The following is an 18,899-nucleotide window of genomic DNA, read 5'->3' on the forward strand; positions in this document are numbered from 1 at the left end:
TAGTTTTCAGGTATGAACAGGAAAACCTATGAAATCTGTGACAAACGCAAGAACTATAAAAACAAAACAAAGCAAAAATATCACAATACATTTTTAAAAACTTTAAAAAGAGAAAACAGAAGAAATGACTGAGAACAGGAACTCAAAGTATGCATAACAAAGATCCTTAGAGATATATGTATAATAATATATATAATATATAAAAGTCAAGCTATTATAAAGAACCAGTTGAAATGATTGTTTGGATTGAAAAATAAATGATAAAATACAAAGAATTAATTGGAGAACTAAAAGATGGGAAAATTCTCTATTTTAAAAGCCACCTAAAATTGATAAAAATATGGAAAGCAAAAAACAAAATGTAAGATTCATGGGACTTCTAGATAGAGAGGGAAAAAATTAAATAAGAAGGAGAAATACTTGCAGAAATTATGACTGGCTGCCACCTAGAATTAAAGAAGTATAAATTATCAGATTCACAGAGTGAATATCAGCAGTCACAGAGAGTCAAAAAGAGATAAATGAGAAAATAATAAAACCTCACAATTAAGGGATGCTATTAGAGGTTTAAAATTTAGAAACTAACAAACAAAACTGGCAAAAGTAGAATAAAAGGGCAGGCTAAACACAAAGGAACAAACTTCAGATACTTTAAAAAAATACTTTAAACTTAGGTAAAAAAATCAGCTGTAATATGAAACCTTTTAAAATTTATTAAAGATTCTCTTTATTCTCTTTGTTGGACTCTGACAAGGAATTTCTTTTAAAGGAGGGAATCCAAAGGGAATCAATGAAAAATTCGACAGGATATTTATAAATCAATAGAAATCAATCAAATGGAAAGTCAAGTGAATAAATAATCTAATAAAGTATATTCTCTACGTGGATGTTGGATTGAGTTGGTAGAAATTCCTTTCTATACTTTATCTCTTCCTGTAGTCACGCCCTTTTTAGTGTGACTTTGCAACTTCTTCAACAAGCTTTCCTGCTGCCTCTGAGTTGAGCTGGCTTTGTGGCTAGCATTAGCCAACAGACTGCTGAGAAGGTGGCAGTGGCCTCTGTCTAAGCCTGGGCTCATCACACGCTCTGCTTGCTCTCTTTGAACCCCCACGCCAGGCTGCCAGGAGAGAAAAGCCATGTCCCTAGCCTTGAATGATTCCCTGGTTGTCTGCTGGCCCAATATTTCCTTTGCATCCTCCATTGCTTTCACAAATGGTTGGCTCCAGTTCCTTGAGGAATCCGTGACGGGATCATCTGCCAGAGTTTACTCTCAACCACTCTGCAAGCTCAAGTTTTATATAGAATAGTGCAGACTCTTAGAATTGAAAAGAAACTTAAAGGTCATACTCCTGTCTAAACTTTCAGATGCTCCTCTTAATCCAGGGAATTTATTAGTCTGCCTGAGACAGAGCACCGTGTTTCCCAGGTCAGACCTTGGCTCCTGTTCAGAACTCTCTTACTTCCATCCAATCTAGCAATACATAAAGGCTATTTTCTTTAATACTTTGGTTTACTTTTTTAAAAATGTAATATATATCAAATCCCTTGAGTGTTTTTAAACACTGTTTGTGGTGAAATGATCAGAGAACTACTGAAAAGACAAAACAACTATCTTTTAAAGGTACTTTAGGGATGTCCACTGTTTCATAATTTGATGTTAATACGGATATTTATGTACCAGAACAGAAAGGTAGTATGAATTTCCTTAGGCAACAAAAATAAAATTATTGGCTTACAAACCCAAACTCCAGGAAGATTAAGGATGAAACCAGCAGTTTGCCATTTTTTAAATAACAGACTATGTCCTTCAGTTTAAAACAAACAAACAAACTAATTCACTTACTCAGAAATACCAACATGGTTTATGACAGAACCAAATTTCTCATGGATTCATCCCTGAAGGTAGAATGTTGTGATGGAGTTGGCATGAATGGACGGCAAGCCCTGTACTTTCTGCAGGGTTCTGCTTGTGGGTAATCGCAGGGCATCATGGTGTTCCTATCATTTTGCAGTAAGCTGATAGGGGTCTGTACTTTGGATATAATTTTCTAAAACACAAGAAACAGCCCTAATGCACTCCAGTGGGCCTTTTATTACTGTCCATAACTGCCTTAAAGCAAACAAAATCAGATCCATGAAAATCACTGTTATTATATATTTACCAAAAATCTATGCTGCTGTAAGTAAATGGAAGTTACTGGTAGAGCAAATCTGACATGTTAAGGTATGATAGCTCTGAAAATGTTCACAGGGAAAGTCATTTTAAATTAAAGTGTGGAAACCTTTATACTCTTTGTACTTTTTATAAGCCCGGGCGCTTTAAGTATTTGAGTTTAAATTGATTAGTTAGTCCTGAGTGTTTCTTGCAGAACATCTAATGAACATTACCTATATTTTAGACATTAATTTTCACAGAAACAAATTGGACATTTCTTAACATTACAGGCAGAAAAAAAGGGAAGAAATATTAGGTAAAACGAAGCTCTTTTGAATGAGACTTCATTAATATAAAAGCAGAGTGCTTATTTTAACAGTAAAACCATACTGTAATATAAAAAATAATATTTCCAGACTATTATGCAAATTCCACATGTTAATGGAAACTTCCACTTGTATTTGGTAATTATATGATCTATCAAATTAATTTACTCAGATATGCTTCAATTAATAAGCGGATAACTAACATAATAAAAATGTAGGTGTTGTGGCTTGAGGTACTTCAATTTTGAGCAGAGAGGATAAAAACACTTAGACTTCTCCCCACACCACAGTAACTAAATCATATGTTTGATTTGTCCTCATGTATAAAACTCTTGTTAAGAGTAATTTAAGATTATAACAACAAATGTAGTATTATGCTTTTTAGTTATATTATTAACTTTTCAAGAAAACAGTCCTAGCTCAATGAACAACTCATTAAGGATAGGAAGGGAAAATTGTAGCATAAAAATCTTATTTGACGGGTGCCTGGGTGGCTTAGTCATTAAGCGTCTGCCCCATGATCCCAGGACCCTGGGATGGAGCCTGGTGTTGGGCTCTCTCTGCTCAGTGAGAAGCCTGCTTCTCCGTCTCCTACTCCCCTTGCTTGCGTTCCCTCTCTCGCTGTCTCTGTCAAATAAATAAATAAAATCTTTAAAAAAATCTTATTTGATATAATAAAATAGAATGAATGTGTTTATTTTTATGTCACTAAATGTGTGTACTATTCCAGGAGACTGACTCTTACAGAGGGAAGTAACAAAATAGGTGTATGAGAACAGTAGCAAGGGAAGGTATACATCCCGTGTAGTTTATAGTACTTTTAAACAGACATATGTTATACATACACACAGCAGTTTCTTTTTATCCTTCTTCCTTCCCTATGCTGAAGCTAAATATATTTTATTAATATTGGTTAAAATATCATCACATTCCAAATCTTTGTAGTAATAATAGTGTTCCAAAATAGGAGAAAAAATGTTAACTCAGCATTCCCTCTTGAAAGTCTTCAAGACAAAATAAAAAAATCTTTAATCAATAAATTTAATAATCCTTTGACTTTCCTCTTTGCTGTATGCATCCATAAAGGCTTTTAAACAAAAAAATAAAGAACGCTTTAGGTTTACTTTAAATTATACAAAAATTGTGTAGTCATAGCTCGTGTTAGTGAAAATAGCATTTTTAAGGATAAACAAAAAAGGAAACACATTCTTCAAAACCATAACAGTTTTGAAAGCTACTGCATCACAATTATAAACCATTGATATTGAATTCAAATGTATTATACCCCAGGATTTTTTATTTTCAAACATGTGTTTATAAAATTTAATGACAATTTATTGTGCACTTAACCCATTAAAAGCAGTGCCTAAATACATTTGAAAATAAAGATGAATAAAAAAAAACACCACATCTTATACCCTTGACAATGAGATAAGACATTGATCCTTGTTATCAAACCAACTCTATTAATGAGGATAAAAAAAGATGACTTCAGTTTTTGAGGTGGGGTCCCCACTGACCATCGAAACCTGACATGGGAACTGATCTTTCACATATTCAGGTAGAAATCAACTGACTTTCAGTCAATTTCCCTATTGTTTTAAATTATGTTTAGTCCCCTCACAAAACAACCAACCAAAAACCCACATTTTTAAGTTGTAAGAGTAGTTTTCCATATTCAACAGTGTGGTACAGCTTCATAAGACTGAAATTATATTTATTTTAGATCCCTATTTCAGTGTAGTTTAGGCCCATCTCTCTTGGAAGCCATATATTTTGGGCCCATCATTAATCAGGATCTGTGGGATAGGACTTTTCTAAAAGATCAGTCCATTACATTGACAATGTTCAGCCTAAATATTAGCGATAGTGTGAAATGTATTATCACCACATGCCCAATTCAAATTTCATCTTCTTTTACTTATCTTATTAAATGAAGGGCTGATGTTAAAATAATCTTGACACAGTGGTCTCACCTAATCACAGATGAAGTTCTTTAAAAAAAAAACAATGTCGTAAACCATAAGTGACTTTTAATCTCACAAACAAACTGAGGGTTGCTGGGGGGAGGGGTGTTGGGAGAAGGGAGTGATGTTGTGGACATTGGGGAGGGTATGTGCTATGGTGAGTGCTGTGAAGTGTGTAAACCTGGCGATTCACAGACCTGGACCCCTGGGGATAAAAATACATTATATGTTTATAAAAAATAAAAAAAAAAACAAAAAAACAATGTCGTTACCTAATAAAAGTTGTGTCTGGTTAATTATATTAGATTATCTTTTTTCTAAATTCAATTAAATTTTTGAGGTCATTTGAAAGAAATGAAAAAGTAAAAATTATATAAGAACGCAAATACAGTAAGCCTATTTCAGTGATAAGAAATTTTTCGTTTCAATTATAGATTGTCATAAGTCTTTGTGGCTATAAACGTAACTACTTTTTAAAGTAAACTTGTAGTCTATTAGAAATATCTTGAATTCACTCAGTAAAAATTTACATAATCTTTTTCACCTTTCCATTAAAATTTTTCAATATAATGATGTATTTCTAACACAATACTACCTAAAAACACAACCATGAGAATTAATGTTTTCCTTTAATGAAAATATTTCATTGTTATAGCTGTAAGAGCACTCCAACCAGTCTTAAGGGTTAATTTGCTTCAGGCTTATGCACTCCTTGCTTCCTGACCTAGGGCTCTTGGTGTATAGTAGAACAGCATAACGTTTTTGAGATTTGCAGACCACTGGCCTTAAGGAGAGAAGGACCACACCTTCCCAGAAGATAAGGCCTGATCACATTTGAAAACAGCAGCTGCTGACGCCGGCAAGTCTGCTCGGAGTCATGTTGACGTAGGACTAACTGCCTGGGCCCCTACTTCTCTTGCATGTAGCCCCCACCATTTCCCATGTCTTGCCCTTAAAAACCCTCCAGCTTCACCTGTCCTGGGAAGATGGTCTTTGGGACATTAGCTTACCATCTTCCCAGGTTGCCAGCATCCTGAATAAAACCACCTTTCCTTTCCCCCCATCACTTGTCTTTCAAGTATTGATTTTCACATGGCAAGAAGCCAAACCTGAGTTCAGAACCAGTTCTATGTCTGGTAACATGGCTGTGCATTTTTTTTCCATTTCCTTTTAACAAAAACTTAAAAATATGCTTTCACTGTATGTATTGCATGATATATTATGTATATACATATGGCATACATATATTTCTTGCTATACAAAGAAATAGTATATATCCTCTGCTTGTCAAAACATATACACAGTATATTTTTCAATTAAGATTATTATTTTTTTCTTGGTAACTTAAGCAATAATAGGTAGTGAAATATTTCAAACATCCTACAAAGTAATATGCCTCTTGTTCTTAACATGTAAAACTTGCCATGAAGGGACACAGGACTCACATTCACATTATCAGGAAATACAGCATCTCTTCCTTTCTGCTCTAAGCCACCTACATTTCTGGCTCACAGCCATAGCCTGCTTAGATTCTCTGCTTCTATCCAAGTGTGATCATCTATTCTCAACTTGGAATCCAGCATAATTCTTTAAATGTTTAAATCAGAGCCACCCTGGATGCTCCAGAACTCTTTCTGCTTTTTCTGAGACTGTGACATCTCTACCCTTAAAAATACTTTGTAAACCTTAATCTGGTAAGATTCCCATAACTTTGACTTGGCAACCTGATTTTGTGTGTTAGAGCAAGCACTGTTATCAACTATTATAATTTCATAAAGGTATCAGAAACTGAAGTTTGGGGATCTATCAATTTTGGATGTTTTCAGGAAAAATTTCCAACTTATACTGAATGTAATGGAAGCAAATTCAGAGATGTCATTTAGAAAACCAAGTATTTATTATTATTTACAAAGTGATTTATAAAATAGTTCCTTGAAGGATTCAGTATTTAAAAATTGATTTTTAAGTCAATTTTAAGTAGCTTTCTTACTAGAGAGAAAGCAGTTACATCTGTGGTAAAGAACAACTATACATATTCAACATCAACAATTTAATAAAAATATTCTAAATGTCTCATTACTGTGTGTATGTAAAAATATGTGTAAATTTTGGCAATGATAGCTTCAACTGAGATTGGTGGACTTTGGTTCCTTTTTAAATATAATTCTGTACCACATGTGAATCACAACTGATTTCTGGTATACTTATGACCTAAGGGTTTGTTAGGAAGAAAACTTAACATGATCATCTACTCCGCCAAAATTTGCAGTCATATTACATAAAAAATATAATTTTATCTTCAATATTGAACTTATTAGTAGATATAGATTAACATTCTCACTGTCGGATCTTCCAATTATGACAGAATTAATTTATGTATGCTTACTTTCATTCCATGACTTGTATGAAAAAGTGAAAATTATTGAAATTCTCTGTTCTCTGAAGAATCTGACAACACTGCTTTAAAAATGCCACCTCTAAAATTGCGTCTGTTAGTGGAGCCAGAATATCAATCAGTTCATATTGTGGCAAACAGTTCACATGCAAAATAAAACTTGGATTAAAAAATGAGCTAACTTAGAACAGTTTAGTTGATCTAAATGAAACCCATGCTTCATTCCCTGAGAAGCGGCAGCACCTCTGCCAAAGTACATATTAGTTATTTTAAAGGATAGTATAGTCTTCTTTAAGTAATGATAGGAAATGCTGATGTTTCTTCAGATTTGTGTTTCTGATTTCTGATTTCAGGATATTTGTGCTTTCTGATTTATCTTTACCGTAATTCTCTGAATTATGGTAAAATATATGTCTTCTGAATCTTATGGCAGCAACATCACCACAGTTATCAATCATGACGGATGTTAATGTCTACAAATATTTTGTCTAAGTTATGTGTCAATTATCAACTGCCTTAAAAACATAAAATCAGTAAAAATGGGGTTTTTTTAGCTTGTTCCTTTTAGAAGGTTTTATTGCAAAATGAAAGGCCTGACCTAACAATAACATGAATAATAAGTTGAAGGTTTATATCCCACTATTATTGCAAAACTACACGACTTTCTATATGCATGTAGCTGAGATGCTCAGCCTCCCTTTTTTGTTTATTTCGTGCACAGCTAACTTCTCACGTTTCCTGTTGACTTCACCATTGTCTAGCCTTGTGGGCTCCTATAAAACTGGGTAATGTGCCAAGTGGCCTAGCCGGCAGCTCATCAAATACTTCACTCAACACCACCTAAAATCCCAAAGGAGTAAGCTCTTCACGGTTGTTCATGTCTGAACACATCTAATTTTATCAGCCAGCCCCATGCATACTTCCATGAAGGGATAGTGACAGTAGAGAAGTGTTATACACGGACTTTTTTCAGATTTATCCATGTTTTAAATTAATATTTGGTTCACAGTATATTCAACTACTAGAGGAGTGAATTAGATTTAATACTGGGACAGACGGCATGAACAATCACGTACAAATAAATGGTCATAAGACTTACATTCTCATTTTGCTCGTTAAAACTTTTTCAAAGTTAGTAAGTGGGAAAGATAAGAAGATAATTATACTTGTGGTTCCATATGACTTAAATACCTGGAAAACATTCACGCTCCTCACCAACTATCAATATTTCCTAGTCTTCCCTAGAATTAGGTTCAGATCATGTGACAGTTTTGTACACAGGATGGCGAGTATGTGTGTTATTTCTGGCATGAGGCACTAAAGAGGCAAGGAGCCCCAGTGGGGCTCGATTCCAGGACCCCAAGATCATGAGCTGAGGTGAAGGGAGATGCTTAACTGACTGAGCCACCCAGTTGCTGCTGATTAACACTATTAATGTGAGGTGGTGTGAGTTCATGCTGGGGGTTTGGTGGACAAGGATGGGAAAAGGGATTAGGGGACAGATATTCCATAATTCTAAGTAACTAATCCCCTTATGTTACTATTTAGACAAAAATTCTGCTCCTTTATTTAAGACCTATTATGGTCTTGTTTTAAGAAGTACTCAAATGTTTATACAACCATCACTAAGAGGGGAAGGTATGAGTGGAGAAAAGCAAAAAGTAAGCATCAGTCTTAAAAATGGTTTCTTAAAATATTGTACATATCTTTTAAATATCCTAAAACACTGTCTATTTTTTGTGAGTACCATATTATTTAATTACTGTAGCTTTGCAATATATTTTGAAATCAGAAAATGTAATGCCTCTAGCTTTGTTCTACTTGCTGAAGATTGTTTTGGCTATTTCAGTTCTTTTGTGGTTTCATATGAATTTCAGGATGGTTTTGTCTATTTCTGTAAATAATGAGATTGGGATTTTAATAGGGGATTGTATCGAATATGTAGATCACTTTGGTAGCATGTATTTTTTAATGATATTAATTATTCTAATCCATGAACACAGAATATCTTTCCATTTAACTGTGTCTTATTTAATTCCCTTTATCAATGTTTTATAATTTTCAGTGTACAAGTTTATCACCTAATCAGTAAAATTTACTCCTAAGTATCTTATTACTTTTGTTTTTATTATAAGTGGGATTGTTTTCTTAATTTAATTTTCAGATAATTCATTATTAGTGCATAGAAATAAAGTAACATATAGATTAATGGAAGGGAATAGAAATGAAAGAAATCTACACATTCATGGTCAACTGATCTTCTACAAGGGTGCCAAGAACACACGACAGAGAAAGGATATTGTCTTCAATAAATGATGTTAGAAAAACTGTACATACACACAGAATGAAATTGGGTCCGAATCTTACAGTATGTACAAAAATCAACTCAAAATGGATTACAGACTTAAAGATAAGACCTGAAACCATAAAATGGCTGGGAAAAAAAAATCAGGAGAAAAGCTTCTTGACATTGGTCTTGGCAATGATTTTTTTGGATTAATACCAAAAGCAAGGCAAAAAAAGGTAAAAATAAACAAGTGGGAGGACATTTAAAAACTTCTGCACAGAAAGGAACAATCAACAAAATGAAAAGGTAATTTGTGAAATGGGAAAAATTCTTATAAACCATATATCTGACGAGGAGTTAATCTCCAAAATACATAATTCAATAGGAAAAAAAAAAAAAAAACAGACAAAAAAACGTGAAAAAAGAATAGGCAAGGGCCGTGAACACACTTTTCTCAAAAGAAGACATATACAAATGGCCAACAAGTATATGAAATGGTGTTGGCAATACCAATCATCGGAAAAATGCAAATCAAGACCACAATGATATATGACCTTACATTTGGTAGAACAGCTTTTACCAAAAAGATAAAAGATAATCATTCATACAACCACTGTAGAAAACAGTATGGTGGTTCTTCAAAAAATGAAAAGTAGAGCTGATACGCATGCAGCAGTCTTACTTATGGGCACATACCCAACGAAACTGAAATCAGGATCTGAAAGAGAAGTATCTGTACTTCCATGTTCAACGCAGCTTTATTCATAATAACCGAAATAAGAAAACAACCAGAAAGTCTGTTGACCAACGAACAGATAAAGAAAACGTGGTATACATATACCTGTACGAAGGGGACGAGCCAAGAGTAGTTGGAGTTTCCGTGACAGGTGATGGGAGCCGGAGTCCTCCCAGAGGAGCAGCTTCCGACTTCCTGTGCGGCCCTTTTTCATCGCAGGATTTCCGGGCCAGCCTCGTAGACTTCCGGAGAGCCTGTGGGATCCCATGAGAATGGTCTCCCTCTGGGAGTTACAGCTGCGGGGTCTCCTCCCTGATCCCGGCATTCCCTCAGTGGCCCCGACGCTCAGCGCATCTCGGCAGCTCCTCTCCCTGCAACTTCATCAGGACCCGAGTTTTCTCCCAAACACACGCCAAGCCATATAGTGAAGCCTCATAAAACACCTGTGGACTGCAACTGTGCCCTGTTTGCCTCCCTGGAACCCCCCCACTCCATCCACTTGTATCAGGCCCCGCTTTGGCCTCCAGATATCCTCAGTTGTGTTAAACACACACGCATGCAGACGCACACACCAATGATATTCAGCTGCTTAAAAGAAAAAAAAAATCTGCCATTTGTGACAACACGGATAAACCTGATATACTAAATTAAACAAGAATAGAAAGACAAATACTGCAGGGTCTTACTTATAAATGGAATCTAAAATAATTAACTGAGAGTACAATGGCAGTTGCCAGGGGCTGGGGGAAAAGAAAATGGGTGATATGGGTCAAAGGGTACAAAGTTTCAGTTATGCAAGATTAGTAAGTTCTGGAAGCTCTAACGTGCATCACGGCAACAACAGTTAACAATATTGTATTGTATACTTGAAATTTGCTAAAAGGGTAGCTCTTAAGTGTTCTCATTGCAAAGATAAAGAATATAACTGTATGAGATGACAGATGTTTTCAATTAGCTTAATTATGATGATCATTTCACAATGCCTACATTTTTTAAAACATCAAGTTGTACACCTTAGTTGCAAATTTTATTTTTCAATTACACATCAATAAAGCTATTTTAAAAATATTGTCCATTAAGCCACTGTTTCTCCTTTGCCTACTTTACATTTCTTCACAGCATGTTACACAGCATGGCTTAAGTTACGTAGTTATTTGCATACTTACTTATTATATGAGGAGTTGGCTAGAAGTTCATTGAGAACTCTAGATTTTCTTCTACTAAGTTTCTGGTAACAAGAATGGAACTACATACTTGGTTGATGTGGGCACACAATAAATGATTTCTAAATACATGAAGAAATTCTCATTCCTTAGGGATATGGAAGTTAGGGTTTAAGAGTGAGTCTTTGCTGTCTTAGGGACCTTCTCTCCTCAAGCTGTGGCTACCATCAACATCAGGGAGGAGAAAAGTACAAGCAATGCGAAAGTAAAGTCCAGTGGGCATCTGAGTTCAGGAATACTGAGAAAAGAGGCATACCATCTGAACCTATCACAAAAACTGAAAAGCAAAGCAACGCAATCAAATTTAGGAGGACAGAAGCAGATGCCAAGCATACAGGCAAGGAAATGGAGGAGGAAAAGTAGTAAGCAACAGCCTGGACATTTGTCTGAAAAAATCCTGTTTGACTTGCACACTTTAGGAAACTTTGCTGTAACTCCTGCTTATATAATGGGACAACTTGGAGGAGGGATTTTACTAGGATGCGATCAGTAGAGATGTTAAGATAGTAACTGTCTAATAAACCAATTTAAAATATATATAGAAAAGAGCCATAAGATTTTAAAACATCACAGGATGGGACCATGTCACTCTCTGTATTTTTTATCTTGCTAAATTTAAGACTTCCTATAAGCAGAATTTAGCAGTAATTATGAGCACTACAGCAGATGGATTTTAATTAAAAAGGGTGGGGGGAGAGGTACCTGGGTGGCTCAGTTGGTTAAGCATCTGCTTTCTTCTTGGGTCCTGATCTCGGAGTCCTGGGGTCTAGCCCTACATCAGGCTCCCTGTTCAGTGGGGAGTCTGCTTCTCTCTCTCTGTCTCCCTCTGTGTGTGGTCTCTCACTCTCCCTCAAATAAATAAAATTTTTATCAGAAAAAGGGGAGAGTCATTTCGAATTATTCATATCAAACAATTAGGAGTTAAAACACCAAAACAAAAAAGATGATTAAGAAAATCATTGGTAATTCCTTAAGGTATTATGGGTAAGCACTTGTTGGTTTTCCTGGTACGAACTCAAAGTGAAGGTCCTTACTGATACAGATCATTCTTCACTTTACTATTTTGTGAAATACTGAAACCCCTCATGCTAATTATTTTTCAGTTACATAGATTTCTGTACTCACAGCAATTTTCACACATCTTACATCCAAATAAAAATTTAAATAGGATGTAAATTTTATGATACATCAGTTCAATTACCATTACTTTTCAATCAGTTTACATGGTAGCAGTTTGAAGGAGAAAAATATCATCTCAGTGTCAAAAACCAAATGTGCTTTGCTGTTCTGATGTCCCGTTAGCAATTATACAATTAAATTGATCATTCTGGCATTAATTCTGCAGAGGTACCCAAAGAGTGCTCTGACAATTCTCATTCATGAAATTTTACAATGTTCTGATATAATGACAAAAATTTTGTCGTAATTGCATTTTACTGCTAAAAGAAATTTGTGCATTTTGTGAGCTTTTAAAAGGCAATAGTCTGCCTCTTTATTGATACTGTAAATTGTCACATTAATTTTTCTGAGAACATTACAAGTGTTTCCTAAAATAATTAGATGAGAGACTAGGTAATTATTATCCAGCTTGCTGAGATATGTATGTATGATTGCAAGAACCATAGACTTTTCCAGCAGCAAAGAACTAAATAAAAATGTCAAAATATTAACTATCTATTCTTTCACTTATTTATTTAGTTAGTTAAGTTCAGTTTATAGAGGCTGAAAGTTACCTCAGTTTATATATAGATTAAACGTGTTGAATTAAGAAACAATTTTGTGTGTTCAGCAGAAAATAGTTACTTTACAACTTGTTTTACACATGCTAAAATATTAGCAATGTCTTAATTTTTGTTTGTAAATCAGGAATATATAAATCTATATACTTTTAAAATTCTCCCTTCTTCCTGATAAATTTTGTACATTGCCTCAAAACACATTTTAAGTCAGAGGTATCACAGCTCAAGTCGTATCATCAGATTCCTGGGACAATTCTCACATATATTTTCTGAATCTTATTTTGATCTTTTTGAGATGTTCGAGCATATGCACTCATTCTAAAACACACTTATAAATTATTGTATCACTATAATTTTTAAAATATCCCTGGATTTTTATTAAAATAATGATAAAATGCCTACCTAAATCTCTCTAGGACAACAAACACACAGAAACATTGATTTCTTACAGCAACATTTATTCCTCCTATATTTCATAAAGCAATTTTGAAACTAGAAACTAGAACAATGAATTTGCCAGTTCGGAGTTAATTTGTGTTTCATTCAATGTACAGAATTTTTCTCCCCTTTGGCCCAAGGAATCCTGTGACATTCTTACATATCACCAGAAAAATAACCAATAAAATGTGCTTCTTTTACATTTTGGTTCCATCTTACAGCAAAATTGCAAGAGTTTCTCAAATTTTGATCATTATTGTTCAACTTTCTGGATAAGAAAAAGGCACACACGTCAACACAGGCTGGAAGGGTTTGCAAGACTGATTAAACGAACTCCAAAAGTGTGCGCAGTTGCTCAGTCTGGGCTTCCGGGACAATATGCTAAAGGGAACAGAGCTTCCTCTTCCTCCCAGCAGGAGAAGTTGCAACTAATCAGCTTCCCATAGATCAGGGTGGCTTCCTCAAGACTGACAGAACAGATGCGATCAGTGAAGAAAGATTCCGTAAGATATCTGGGCTTTATGGACAGAACACAGGAAAAGGGAATGTGATCCTGGAGGAGCTGAACGTCCGCCCCACAGAAGTGTCCGTGTGCAGTGTGCTCAGGAGACAAGGCTACGGTGAGGGCTTCCGCTGGTGTTCCCAGTATATTGGCTGATGTTTGGACAGTGAAAATAAAAGAGTTCTACTTCTCTGGGGGGAGGGGAGGTAAAGAGTGCACTGCAATTTACTGAAGATCCCAATTTCTCCAGGTGCTATGAACACCAGGTCATTCCAATACATGGATTTTTAAATAGTACATTAGTTTCAACCTTCCCTTCTTTGTAGCAAAACTTTGTTCAAGTAAAATCTTAAGCACAATCACAATACATAAAGTATTTACACAGTTTGAAATTTATGTTATAAAATCATTCTCAACTGGTGACCACACATTTTTTTTTTAGGTTTTTATTGTAATTCCTGTTAGTTAACATACAGGGTTATATTAGTTTCAGGTGTACAATGTAGTGATTCAACAATGCTACACATTACTTGGTGTACACCACCGTTCGTGTACTCTAATCCCCATCACCTGTTTAACCTACCGCCCCACCTAACTCTCCTCTGGTAATCACCAGTTTGTTTTCTATAACTGTCTGTCTCTTGATTCATCTCTCTCTCTCTCTCTCTCTCCCATTTTGTTCCCTTTCCTTGTTTGTTTTCTTAAATTCCACATATGGGTGAAGTCATATGGTATTTCTTTCTCTGACTGACTTATTTCCCTTAGCATTATACTCTCTAGCTCCAACCACATCGTTGCAAATGGCAAGACTTCATTCTTTTTATGATTGGATAATGTTCCATTGTCTATGGAACCACATCTTTTTTTATCCATTTATCAATCAATGGACACTTGGGCTGCTTCCATATCTTGGTCATTGTAAATAATGCTGTTATAAACATTGGTGTGCATGTATCCCTTTGAATTAGTGTTCTCTTCTTCTTTGGGCAAATGCCCAGTAATGTGATTGCTGGATCATAAGGAATTTCTATTTTTAATTTTTGAAGACTCTCCACACTGTCTTCCACAGTGGCTGCACCAATCTGCATTCCCACCAGCAGTGCAAGAGGGTTCCTTTTCTCCACATGCTCACCAACACTTGTTGCTTCTTGTCTTTTTGATTTTAGTCATTCTGACAAGCGTGAGGTGCTATCTCACTGTAGTTTTTATTTCCATTTCCCTGATGATAAGTGATGTTGAGCATCTTTCCACGTGTCTGTTGGTGATCTGAAAATCTTTGGAGAAATGTCTATTCATGTCTTCTGACCATTTTGATTGGATTATTTGGGATTTTTTTGGTGTTGAGTTATATATATTACTTATATATTTTGGATACTAACACTTTATTGGATGCATCATTTGCGAATACTTTCTCCAATTCTGTAGGTTGTCTTTAAGTTTTTTTAATTGTTTCCCTCACTGTCCAGAAACTTTTTATTTGGTATAGTCTCAAGAGTTTATTTTTGCATTTCTTTCCCTTGACTCAGGAAACATATCTGGAAAGAAGTTGCTATGGCTGATGTCAAAGAAATTGCTGCCTGTGTTCTCTTCTAGGATTTTGATGGTTTCCTGTCTCACATTTAGGTCTTTATTCATTTAGAATTTAGTTTTGTGTGTTTAGTTTTGTGCATGGTGCAAGAAATTGGTCCAGGTTCATTCTTTTGCACATTGCTGTCCAGTGTTCCCAACACCATTTGTTAAAGAGACTGTCTTTTTTTCCATTGAATATGCTTTCCTGCTTTGTTGAAGATTGTTGGCCATATAGTTCTAGTGGGTTCATTTCTGGGTTTTCATTTTGTTCTATTGATCTATGTGTCTATTTCTGTGTCACTATCATACTGTGTTGATTACTACTGCTTTGTAAAATAACTTGAAGTCCAGAATTATGATGCCTCCAGCTTTGCTTTTCTTTTTGAAGATTGCTTTGACTCTTCTGGGTTTTTTTGCGGTTGCAAATGAAGTTTGTGGTTGCAAAGGAAGTTCTAACTCTGTGAAAAATGCTGGTGGTATTTTGATAGGGATTGCATTAAATGTGTAAATTGCTTTGGGTACTATAGACAGTTTAACAATATTTGTTCTCCCAATCCAAGAGCATGGAATATTTTCTACTTCTTTGCGTCATCTTCAATTTCTTTCATCAGTGTTTTACAGTTTTCAGAGTACACGTGTTTTATCTCCTTGGTTAGGTTTATTCCTAGGATCTTATGGTTTTTGGAGCAATTATAAATGGGATTGATTTCTTGATTTCTTTTTCTGTTGCTTCATTATTGGTGTATAATAATGCAACGTATTTCTGTATGTTGATTTTGTATCCTGTGATATTACGGCATTCTTGTATCAGTTCAATCAGGTTTTTTGGTGGTCTTGGGTTTTCTACATAGAGTATCATGTCATCTGCAAAGAGTGAAAATTTCAATTCTTCCTTCCTTCTTTGTGTTGTCTATATTGCTGTGGCTAGGACTTCCAGTACTATGATAAATAACAGTGGTGAGAGTGGACACTCCCATCTTGTTTCTAATAGTAGGCAGAAAGTTCTCAGTTTCTTACCGTTAGGGATGATCTTAGCTGGGAGTTTTTCATATATGGCCTTTATGATTTGAGGTATGTTCCCTCTAAACCTCCTTTGTTGAGGGTTTTTATCATGAATGGATATTGTACTCTGTCAAATGCTTTTTCTGTGTCTATTGAAAAGATCATTCTTATCCTTTCTCTTGTTGATGTGATATATCACACTGCTTGATTTGTGAATATTAAATCACCCTTACATCCCAGGAATAAGTCCCACTTGATCATGGTGAATGATTTTTTTAATATATTTAATCCAAATTTTTAATTATATCTTTTAGAGATAAAGTATGAAACTTCCCTAAAAATATATTAAATCCTTATTCACTCTTGTTCAAGCAGCAAATATTTAAAGACCTCTTTCTTATCAATACTGAGGACACTATGGCAGAGCCAGTGTAAACATAAGTCAGCTCTAAAACCATATGCCCTTGGTTCATGTTTTAGCTCAGCTACATGTTCGCCTACTAAATAGGAGCAAGAAATATAGCTTCTTTTAGACTCTGCCTTTCAATTAATTAATAATAATAACAATAATATAGTTTGCAGATTATAATTTTTATAGAAAAACAATATTACCATGTTAAAAACAGACCATAATTTTTTAAATTGTGATAATTTTTTTCTCATTTGCATTAGCACTAGCATTTATAGATACTCACCAATAAAATGTCTCTTTGGGCAAAGAGAGAAGGGTATTGCAAATCTGGTTAGGAGCATAAGTCCTAGAGCTATACCATCTGGGTTTAGATAGTAGCCAAAATACTTATTAACTATGTTGTCAGGCAAGATATCTAAGCCAACTGTGCCTCAGTTATCTTTGCTTGTAGACTGGAAATACCATTAGCACTTACCTCACAGATTGTTGAGTGTTAAGAGAGGTCTACTCATGTGACCAGTTAGAACTATGATTAGTTTAATAAGTGTCCTCTGAGGATACCTATTATCAAGGCAAGTATGTAACTGGTGACCCAAATCACAATACTTTTGAGATGAAAGGGTATTTCATTAATAATTATTCCTGAACATAAACCAAGACTCTCCCAGGCAAATTGGAATACATGATCCACTTAGCTAATAGACTCTGATTATAAGATTCTAAAATATCAAATATAAATATAAAATTAGTCAATTATAGAGACAGTTATTAAGAAAAATAGTCAAAGACATAGGAATTTATGATAAATTCTGATGAAATTACTGTTAGAAAAATATTAAAAATAAAGTGAAAATAAAGGTGTGACAGAGTTGGACAAATAATAAAGAGAAAATCTATAGAAAAGTTATAAAATATACAAGGACGTTTCAAAAGAAAAGCTTTTGTCAGGTCACCTGGGTGGTTCAGTCAGTTGTGTCCACCTTTGGGTCAGGTCAAGATCCCAGGGTCCTAGGGTCAAGCCCTGCATTGGGCTCCTCCCTGAGCAGGGAACCTGCCTCTCCCTCTTCATCTGCCCCTCCCTCGGCTTGTGTATGCTCTCTCTTTCTCTTTCTCAAGTAAACTTAAAAAAAAAAAAATCAAAAACAGGTCTTTGTCATACTTGATAAAACTATCAAATATTTTTACAAGAATATTGTTTTTTATGATTATACTACTAAAGTGAAATGAGAGGTAAAGATTGATAATTTTTATTGCCATGTATTACTGACAAAAATCGTGCCAAATGTTACTCTTCTTAGGAACTAGCACATAGTGGCAATTACAACCTGACTTCATTATATGTACGGTAGAATAAATGTATTTTCATTGCACTTATATATTTTTTCAAATTAAATACTAAATATATTTTTAACATTAAATATGAAACGCTTTCAATTTTGAGTGGGTTCACTTTGATTTTCTATTTTCCAACGCCAAGGCCCTTCTTGAAGGGCACTGTGAAGACTGAGTAAGATGAGGAGGCACTGGCGGCACCTACCAGAGTGCTTAATGCATGCAGTAAAGTTTAAGACAGTTTAAATTTTAGTATTTATGCCTGCTTTCTTGCTAAACACAAAGATTTGAAAAGTGAATGAAGTATAAATAGTGCTCCCTGAATGCTTACGCGGCAGTTGGAGATTCTGATATTCCAAATACGTCTGACAGAGCAATGTAGTCAGTACTATAATCGAGATTCGCCAAAACTTCTGGCCGGTGGTGTGGAGGCAGAAAATTTACAGAAGGATTTTAAACCATTTTAAATCATGGAGATGTGGTTATCAGAGAAGTAGGGAGGATTGCTGAAGTGTCAGCACAGAGCGACTTCTTCCGAGTCCCTGCACTAAGAGACTCAGCCAAAGAGTATGGCTTCCAGCAGCCTAACGCCATATCCCTAGAATGACCTCAGCTCCCCTTAAAATGCCAGGAGGATTTACTGTTTGTTCCAGCCGAAACCTGACGACAGGCAGATAGGCTCCTGAACCGCTTCTTAGAGCAATGGCTTTAGAGAGGCTATAATTATCAATCCTTTCTGTGTCCTCAGAGAAGTCAATCTACCACAGAACACTGTTTCTGGGAGGACTGGAGAGCTCTCTCCGAAATGGACACGTT

The sequence above is a fragment of the Enhydra lutris genome, unplaced genomic scaffold (assembly GCF_002288905.1).
Source record: "Enhydra lutris kenyoni isolate GAN:26980312 unplaced genomic scaffold, ASM228890v2 scaffoldscaffold1, whole genome shotgun sequence".
Classification (NCBI taxonomy): Eukaryota; Metazoa; Chordata; class Mammalia; order Carnivora; family Mustelidae; genus Enhydra; species Enhydra lutris.